Below are 10,744 nucleotides of genomic sequence, written 5' to 3'. Positions count from 1 at the left end.
GGTTTTGGCCTAAAAAAATGTGTCTGAAAATATGTGCAGCATGGTTTTGTATGGATGGTCCTTGTATTTTATGTTCTTTTTGAAGCTTGACAGGCATGTATAAAATGTTGCTGAATCCAAGAAAGCTTCATGAAGATTATTTAAATATTCTCTGCATGGTATTAAAGTGAGTCAGTAATGACAGTTTTTGAACTATTCCCTTGTACCCTAGAGAGAGTTGAAGAATGAAATATTGCTGGAATTCACTATGATGTGGGCATTGTTTGTTATTTTCCAGCTTTTCAATGGGACTGATGGAGTATGTTGTTATAGGAAGAAGGAGGCGGAAACCGGCAAACATTTAAAGACTTTAATCCAAAATAAACTAACTGAAAGTAAAACTCAGGTAGCCCCTCACAGACAGCTGGCACGCATACCAGTGGTGTAGGCAGAATTGTATTAAAAATTTTACTGCAAATTAACACCTTTCCGATCTGATATGTGATGGGAAAAGGAAGTAGAGCGAGCTCTTCAAAAGGTGGACTGCGTCAGAACTTTATCCCATGCACCTTAACCCTACACTATTACTACCACCAGTTTATGGTATGTTCACTTCATGAACTCACAGGAACAACATGCATGAGATGCCTGACAACTAATTGCCTAACACAGCTGTCAATCGAACTCAGTCATTATGTAAAAACCATAGATTTTACCATTTATTTTAGTATTTGAAATGTAATAATAATTGTGTAATTACATTAAAATAATTTAAACAACTGTGATAAATCAAATATTATTAGGGATGTCACGGTCCCAAAATTCCAAAATTTGATGGTACTCTGTCCCAATTTCGGTTCCACAGCAAAAAAAAAAAAATGATTTAACTATTTTAGCGCGTGTGTAGCCCCTGGTAAATGGACTGCATTTATATAGCGCTTTTAACAGACCCTATGGCCATCCAAAGCGCTTTACATTTTTGCCTCAAATTCACCCATTCATACACCGACGGCGATGTCAGCCATGTAAGGCGCCATCCAGCTCGTCGGGAGCAGCTAGGGTTAGGTGTCTTACTCATGGACATTTCGACACTTGGTCAGGTGGAACCGGGGATCGAACCACCAACCTTTCGGTTTGTAGACAACCTACATGAACCACTGAGCCACTCTTGTCCTTCTGAGCTCCTCCGTAAGAGGATCTGTCCCACCGGGTCTTCACTCGCTCCAGCACCACCACCTCGGCCAGCCACTCGCAGTCTTTATTTTTCCACGCTGTCCGACCTTCTCTGCCCCGCAGTGAGTTTGTTTTTGGGGTCTCATGAATGTTTAAAAAAGCACATTATTATTGTTTTATATTATTGCAGCTCATCTCTTGTCAGTCTGTCAGTAACATTCTGTTTAGCTCCTGTCCAAAGCCCCTCCTTCTGAAAAACACAATGCGCTCTGGTTGGTTGGCTGGATCAATGTGTTGTGATCAACCACTTAAGCCGGGTGCAGACTGTGCGATTTTGGCCACGATTTGGCCGTCTGGGACAAATTTAGCAAATCCTAAAAGATTCCTCTGATCCTAGGCTAAAATCTGACGTCTTTGGTCGTTAGTTTGATATGTTCACCGGCCGCCGATTAATGAGCGCTGCGATCAAATTTTACCTCAGACGAAATTCTGGCAGTGTCAGAAGATTTGGCACAGAATCCTGCAGTGTGACTTCTCCTACGACGACCGTCAAATATCTCCGTTTTTCAAGACAAACTATGACCAAAACGAGTGCTAGAGATTTCTTTGTAGCCAGCATTTCAGTCCCGTGTGTAATGCAGCTCACTGTCACTGAACGCGTCATTCATTGATGATATGAACTCCGGGTGAGTTTTCTTGCGCGCGTCCGTTTTTAGCGCGCCTTCACTATCGTGCAGTCTGACATTAATGTCAACTGAGATCTTACAGTGTGACATGGCGATCATGTTCGTACAGTCTGACAAGGGACATTCGCAAAGGATTTTGAAAAATCGCACAGTGTGCAGGACCCATTACAGGGAAAATATAGGCTGTACAGTAGATTCTCTTCAAATGCCGCGCTGTCCCTCCTTCCGCCCAGGTTTCGGCACCAATGAGAGAATGTTGATATGGGGATGTGGCAAGGGGGGCATGGTTCAGCGAGGTCTGCAGCGGGAGAGAGAGCTGCGGGAGGGAGAGCCGCGGGATGAGCGGTAAGTGAGTGGGTTGGACGCAGATTGATAACACCTGTATCTTGTTCCAGTAATGGGCGTGGGGAGAGGATAAAACGCCTGTGGAATCGGAAGCATGGGAGAGAGAGAGGGACTGCTGACGCTCCACCCAAGAGACCCTGAGTGACCCGGAAACGGATGTAAAACCGCAACTCGGAAGTGATCTCAGACTGAGAAAGACACACGTTGAAGTGTACATTGTTTTGAGTTTATTGAGAAATAAAAGTAAAGAACTTCCTTACCTTCCTTACCTAAAGAACTTGTTACAGGGGAAAAGAAGGCGGAAAACAGGGAACGTTTAAAGAATTTATTCCAAAATAAACAAACTGAAAGTAAAACTCAGACAGCCCCTTACAGACGACTGCCACGTGCACACATAATAAAACGTAAACAAAACATAACATAAAATCCAGGCCTGGTCCTCTCTTATCCTTCACTGTCGTCGCTCCTCCCTTTATGCTTCCGAGCTCCTTCGTGAAAGGACTCTAGACTGGTGTGATGCGCAGCTGGCACTCATCTTCAATCACGCACCGGCCTCGCACCGTTCTCACAGTGGTGGCACAGATTACTTCCTTGGCTGTTATAATTGCCAGGTGATGAAACTCATCTTTTCAATACCTTTCAAATCCACTGAATCTGTAGCACTTGGATCTCACTCCTTCCAGGATATGATTCGCAAGTGCCCTCATTCAAATTGCCGGAGACTGGACCCTGTGGATGGAACTTACAGAAGATGATACCTCTTTCCTACAGCTGCAAAAATTGATTGGTACATCAAAGTGGTGTTTCTTTCATTTTATTTTAATTATGAGAAAGCTGAATTTTCAGCGTATTTACTCCAGTCTTCAGTGTCACATGATCCTTCAGAAATCATTCTAACATGATAGTGTACTTTCTAAGGGTGTGTGTGTGTGTGTGTGTGTGTGTGTGTGTGTGTGTGTGTGTGTGTGTGTGTGTGTGTGTGTGTGAGCCTGTTTATGTGGTTTATGAGGACACAAATTTGTATAACTACATGGGTATTACACTGGTATTACACTATAAAGGTGGTTTATGAGGACATATCAAATGTCCCCATAATTCAAATGGCCTTAAAAACATACTAAATGATGTTTTTTTGAGAAAGTAAAAATGCAGAATGTTTCCTGTGATGGGTAGGTTTAGGGGCAGGGGCAGTGTAAGGGGATAGAAAATACGGTTTGTACAGTATAAAAACCATTACGCCTATGGAGAGTCCCTGTAAACCACATAGACCAACATGTGTGTGTGTGTGTGTGTGTGTGTGTGTGTGTGTGTGTGTGTGTGTGTGTGTGTGTGTGTGTGTGTGTGTGTGTGTGTGTGTGTGTGTGTGTGTGTGTGTGTGTGTGTGTGTGTGTGTGTGTGTGTGTGTGTGTGTGTGTGTGTGTGTGTGTGTGTGTGTGTGTGTGTGTTCCGGCTGTCCCAATATTGTAGGCACAACAATCATGCCAATAAGCCTAAACATTACCTAAACACAACCTAAGCCTAAACACAATAATCATGCCTCTAAAATTCAAATGTCATTTTTCGCATCACAGAGCTAAGAAAGAACGAATGTGTGGGCAACAGAGGGCCATTTTAATCCTAAACCAGCTTACGTGTACTCGCAACTCCAAAACGTTCTAAGCCCTCAGGCTGTAGAGATATTGAAATTCAACAGAGGTCCTTGAGTGCCTGTCTCTCCCCCACCTCTGTGTCTATATCCATGGTGCCAGTGCACGGACAAAAAGGTCAGGGCACTTAAATTAGACTAGTTTTGACAAAATAATAAGAAACTGTCGGGATAGATAAAGGCTCTTGTGTGTAGCATCAGAAAAATGGGAAGAACCTCTTTAAGTATGACATATCATGATGCATTGAATGATATATCTTGTAAGATATTATGAGAACTGGTACAATTTTGGTAGGTAATGTTTGATCAGCTTCATGATGCAATTATTATCTGACATATGCCAAGTGAGCGTCCTGGAGTGACTCACTCATTTTTAGCTAATCACCCAAGCCATCCAAGGTTTCAGCTCCGAAACGTACAGGATATTCTTATATCACAATGAACTTATATGTATCAAAGGCTCAAGGGAAAGTTAATTTCTCAATTCATCACCCCTTTAAAGTTTTACTTTAGAGTACACTTTGAAACAACATTTTAAATCTGTATATAATATTTTCTATCACCCTGATTCGATATGTTGAATAACATGCTAAAGCACCTGTAAAGTGCATGATTACAATGTTAACAAATGAGTAACACTTTGTTTTACAGTGTCCTTGTTACATGTAGTGAATGTACAGGTTTGTTACAGTAAATTATGCCAAATTACATGCAACTAAAACTAACTCTATAGTAAGTACACATAGTTTATTCTTACTCGGTACTTAAATGTATAATTACACTGTAACCTTAAAATAAAGTGTAACCATATTTTATATTCAATTGAGGTAAATGAGTAAAACTCTGTTAAGGGGTAATTAGATATAACAAATCATGTAAAAATGTATAATCTTTTATCTGTAAAATAAACAACATTTGATCATATGAGTCAAATTGGCTACAGGGACTCATCTCAAGATCACTCATTAAACAGTTAATCTATTTCCAAAGCAGATGACTGATGAACTCGCTGCTGTCCACAAAGGTTATGGATGGTCGGCTGCCATGCGAGAGTGAGCAGAGTCACCGGCGTTTGCCTCAGGTCAGAGCCGACTGCCATGATGGGAAGGAGCATGGAAAATGGGGCTCGCTGCTGGGTCCCAGAAGCCTGATGAGCCAGAGTAGACCTCACTGATTAGGTGGCCAGCAGGATGGAGTAGGTGAAAGAGGTGACCACCAGGACAGGGCAGGTACAGGACCAGGCAAAAGATTTCTCTGGTTTTATATATCCTGGGTCCCAGGAGAGTTTGAGGACTGTAGACTGAGGGGTGGCAGAGACGAGCGTCTGCAGTCTGGAGTGCCACCTGGTTGTCTGGAGATTGAAATGAAACCTCAATGACTATGACGAGGGAGCTATGATTGGCCTCTGTGGGCGTAATGCGGAAGCTCCCCCCAAAATTTATTTGGAAGACAAGGTAAAGAACACCGTTGGACAAGACTCCAGAGCCGCCGGATTTGAGATCCCATTAGGGTATGTAGGAGAGGACCCCTTTTCCTTTCTTTGCCTCTAACAAACTAAGCAATTGTTGACAGTGACACAGAATCACTACTTTTTTTATCTACTATTCGAACACATAGACTCACTAATTGATTCCAGTAGGTTGTTGCTTTAGCTGAATTCCAAGTCAAAGAATAAGATGGTAAATGGCCTGTAAGAACAACATCAGACAAAGGTGGAAACAGCAAAGGTGAATATGGTAGAAGGCAAGAAGGTACAAGGGTTATTTAAATGCTACACACACACACACACACACACACACACACACACACACACACACACACACACAAATCTATATTTATCATACCTATTGTCGGATAAAACTAAGACTCAGTTTCAGTGTTGATGGTTACTTACAGTATATTGATGCATATATTACAAACCAGGCAAGGAAGCCACCCTTTGAAACACATCTCTAAGCATGCTGAGTTAATAATTCACATAATGCACTAGCCTACTGCAGGACACTCTAAGAAAAAAAAAGAATTGTTCACTCAAATGATCTTTGGGAAACCAAAATGGTTATCCTATGGCATCACTGCAAAAACCTTTATGTATCCGTTTGGCTATTTTCAAGTGTCAAGAAATTTTTCAAAACCTACAGAACCTTTTTCCACAATAAAGGACCTTTTGTGGAATGGAACCACAAATCAATGTTAAAGCAGGAATCATAGATGCCAATAAAAGGGGCTTTATGGTAAAGAGTGTACTACATAATGATAATATAAATTGCTATCAAATAGATTTAAAATCACTTGTTATCTTACATTATGGCTTTCTTATCATCTTGCCTAGATGCACACATGCAGTATATTAGGGTATAGTTAACCTATATTTAAATCAGATAAAGATGAACTTATGGTATTTCCATGCTGATCTGATTTGAGAGAATTAAAGTTCTCTCCTAGCTGATCTCCAAACAATCATGTCTGTAATTGAGTCTTCTTATGCTTATGAAGAGGGAGCTAAATGTATTAGTTAGCATTCTAGTGGGAAATGTTTCTATTAGCTACAGTACACTGTGTCTGTGCACAACAGCAGCTTGGCAGAGAGGACTGTATTGAACAGCCGCTTATTCAGCTGCTAAATTTCTCCATTGCTAAATGAATGAATAATGCATGCAAGAATATACAGTATACACAAAACAAATGACAGCCAATATGTCCAAACGAAGCAGTGTTGGTTTTGGCTAATCAATATAAATATTTATTTAATAATTAAAATGTAATTTTTTCAGACATTTATTTATATTCATAACCACCAGTTTTACTGAGAAAGCAGTCAAAGATTAACATTTTAGAGCAAACATTTTGGTAATTCCCATATTATGCTTAGTTGTGGTTACATTTTAACACCAGTTCTGGTGTTTGTATGGTCTAGCATAAACAGTTTACATATTTAAATGCTTCCGAAGCTCAAAACGGATCTGGAAAACTCATATGAACCAATTATATTGTTCTTTATTATGTCTTTTTGTTTGGCAGCATAAAAACCTAATTAAGCACAACCTAACCTTACATAAAAGCTCTCTTTTATGGTATTATTTGTACTATGTCAATAAGAAAATTTAAATCAGGCCATTTTTTTAAACCAGAATGCATACTTTTTTTTTAAACACTGCTAACTTTAGAATAACAAAAGAGCTATAAAATATGCAGTTAATATGCATTTTAAAAACCTGAATGCTTTTGTTTATAAGAACAAATGGTTGCACTTTATTTCAATAGTCCACTTTAGACATTCTACTAACTATACGTAAGAAACCACATGTCATCTTACTCTCATTAGAGTATTAGTAGACTGTAGTAGACTGTTAGGTTAGGGTTAAGTGTTAGGATTGGGGTAAGTGGAATCATTTGACATACTTCCAAAGTCTGTTGAGGGACCATCATAATAAAGGGCCCTATTTTAACGATCTAAGCACATGGTCTGAAGGGCAAGGTGAAAGTGCACTTAGGGCATGTCCGAATCCACTTTTGCTAGTTTAACGATAGTTTAACAATGGCCGGTGCACCAAACATGGTCTAAAAGGGTTTTCCCTATTCTCTTAATGAGTCATGGGTGTGTTTTGGGTGTAACATGCAATAAACCAATCAGAGTCTCATCTCCCATTCCCTTTAAAAGCCATTTGATCCTGCACCATGGTGGATTCGCTATTTATATGGTGGGATTTGTAAGTGGAAAGACTGAACGCTTCTCCAGAGAGGAAGCATTTTATTTTTAATATTTTAAAATGTTTATGTGCTGCTGCGCATCCCTGAGTGTGTAATTAGCAAAGTGTATTTGCACTGTGGACCTGCCTATAGGCACACATTACTAGCATGCTCTTTAAATAACCAACATGACATGACTTTGCGTAAACATACACGCCACTTTCTAAAGCCAAGTAGCCTGTTATCTATACGCATTTTGAGCTATCCGCGTGTATGTCTACACCGTGTGATTCCGCGTGTATGTCTACGCTGAAACTAACCATCATCTCCGCGTGTATGTCTACGCCGTGTGATTCCGCCAACCTGATCTGACAGAATTAATATTTATAGCCTAATTCTATATTTTGGAGTAACTAACTCCACTCCTACACTAAACCTACCCACTCTCAACAATATTAAACACGTAACAGGCAACAAAAATGTACAGTCACATGTATTTATTGCAAAAACGGACCAAAAAACAGTATAAAAGTATTAACTCATGTTGCATTCCAAGTCTTCTGAAGTCATACGATATCTTCATGTGAAGAACAGAGTTGATATTAATGTTTTAGTCATTGAAATGATGATCGCACCCCTTCGTGAACAGAACATACACCCACTTGTTAATATTTCTGATTCAAATGATACACAAGATAAGTTTAGAGTGACGCAATTGGTCACGAGACACACGACAGCCAATGCTGTCAAACCTGACCTGATGTTTCTTCCGGCGGCAATATTTAAAATGTTTTATTAATCTTTGGCAGATGGATCTGATCGCTTTTGGGGAATTTCTTCACACACATCAATCATTTGACACTTGGAATATTTGTACTTTCTGAATAAATTGGGGGTAGAATGAAACGCTGTTGATAAAAAGCGATTATGTGTCTTGGCATACGAATTGGCGTGTCATACATACGGCATTTCATGAGATCAGTCTGAAATAACAAAACAAATATTGCGCAATTGACTTTAGACCAAATTTCAGTTGGTCAATGGTGCAGTTGTTTTCAGTTTCCTCAAAATAGCACATTAAAACAACATGGCAAAGGACGTGAAAATGATAACTGCATTAGGCTGAAACTATCAAAAAACACTTGCGTTGCAGTTAGAGCCGCATTACGCCAGATGTATGAAAGGGCCCAAAGAGTTAGCAGATATTAAGCAAACAGTGTGCTCATTCTCTTATGACTGGTAGTTGACATCTAGTTGAAATTGCACTTAGTAGAATGTCTAAAGTGGCCCATCAAAATAAAGTGTTATTTACATTTTTTACTGTATCTATGAAGACCAGGGTTCTGAACTAATCCATTTTTGTCCTCTCAAAGGAATGTCAAAGGTCATCAAGCAGAGGCGGCCGAGTCAGAGAGGAGGAGAACAACGGCAGCAAATGAAGCAAGACACACTGGAAACGCATGATTGCTGCCTGCCTGCATGGTTACTTCAGAAAATATTATAAAACACACTTTAGAGATTGTGTAGAGCTTTATGGTGTGATATTGAGTGCGAGTGATTGTGATTGTTTGAGGCAGAGCTTGAGTAAAGAAAGCCCAATTTGCACATGGACCAGAAATCAATAGTCAGTAAAAGAAGCTTTTTAAGACTCAATGGCTCTCAGGCTTTTTGACATGCTGCATATATCCTCTTTGTTACTATCTGTGGAACTGTTTTCAATATGTCTTATAGACAAAGGTCTATCCACAGCCACATTTGCATTTAAAGAGGCAAAGCATTGTATGAATCACCACTCACACCCCTGAATGTCAGGATCTCACATACAAAAATAATGCCCCACATACCCCCACTCTACAGACAGAGGGTGATTTTCATCACAAGGGGGCGCCATTAATTATGAGACATAAATACTAGCAATTTCCCATCTTCACTATAGACCAACAGACAGGATGCCTCCTTAGTTAATACATACATGGTGAATTTCTCTGTTGGACGTCAGTTGTATTGTAGTGGCTGTATCCATGTGAAATCCAGGTCAGATACTGTGTAGCACATATAACACAGCAAAGTTTGTCCTGAGAGCACAGGGACCATGGGACCACTTGCCCATATCAAAGTCAAACAAGTCAGGAGACAGCAAACAGTGGGCCATGACAACAAGACAGCAGTAGCATGTTTACTTTATCAATTCCTGGTGTTGAGTGGAAAGAAAGGACAATCTAGGAGGTTAAAACAGAAAAATATGGCACTTGGTCAGTCTTTTTAGACTCTTTGATGCAAAAGACCCTCAAAAATTATGATCAGGGGTTCCATTCCTAAAATATAAAGACATATTTTCATGATTAAAGACATGTTTATTCTGTGTAAAGGAAAGATTTATGATATTATTACTATGTATATGCAGGATCGTTCAAAGGCTTGAGGGCAGATTTTTTTTGTTTGTAAAAGTACCTTATGTTCACCAAGACAGGAAAAAATACAGAAAAGGTTATATTGTGAAATATTATTGAAGAATATTTGTCCCCTCATTTAATGTAAATTATGTAAATTGTATTTTTTACTTCAGTCTTTATTGTCACATATCCTTCAGAAATAATTCCAATATGCTCATTTGGAGCTTAAGAAATATTTCTTATTATTTTCAATGTTGAAAAGTGTCAGAACAGTTGTTCTGCTTAATATTTCTTTTGAAAACTGTGATGTCTTTTTTCAGAATTTTAGTTTATCAATTTAAATACTCTGTTGCTGGATGAAAAAAACCTTTGAACAGTGTTTTTAATGACATTGAAAGATCTAGGTTGTCTGTTTTTTTTTTTCTTCTCTTTTTTTTTTCTAGCACCCTCTAGTGCCCCCTTATACAAAACCCTTCTGTTTAAGAGATGACGGCGACTTATGTCATTAAATGCTAGCTTACAAATAGGATATATATAAGACCGTTAGCAGTAAGGGCAACTTAAACATTGTCCCGGGCCCATGTGCCGAGGGGGACCCTGATAAACTTGTCTATATACCGCTCAATTGCTGGGGCCCATCTTAATCTCAGGCCCCTTGAATTTATGCGAATATATACAAATTTTCAGTATATTTGTGCATTTAAATGTGGCCTTTATGATGATGTAAAAATAAAGAGATCAAGAGCTACTAATATTTGGGACAAAACAAGGCTACTTCCTTCTGCAGCATGATCTCTAGTTCAGAAGGCACTCTGCTGCAGGCAAACCATGAT

The sequence above is a fragment of the Pseudorasbora parva genome, chromosome 21 (genome assembly GCF_024679245.1).
Source record: "Pseudorasbora parva isolate DD20220531a chromosome 21, ASM2467924v1, whole genome shotgun sequence".
NCBI classification, from domain to species: domain Eukaryota; kingdom Metazoa; phylum Chordata; class Actinopteri; order Cypriniformes; family Gobionidae; genus Pseudorasbora; species Pseudorasbora parva.
This window is presented reverse-complemented; position numbering follows the sequence as displayed.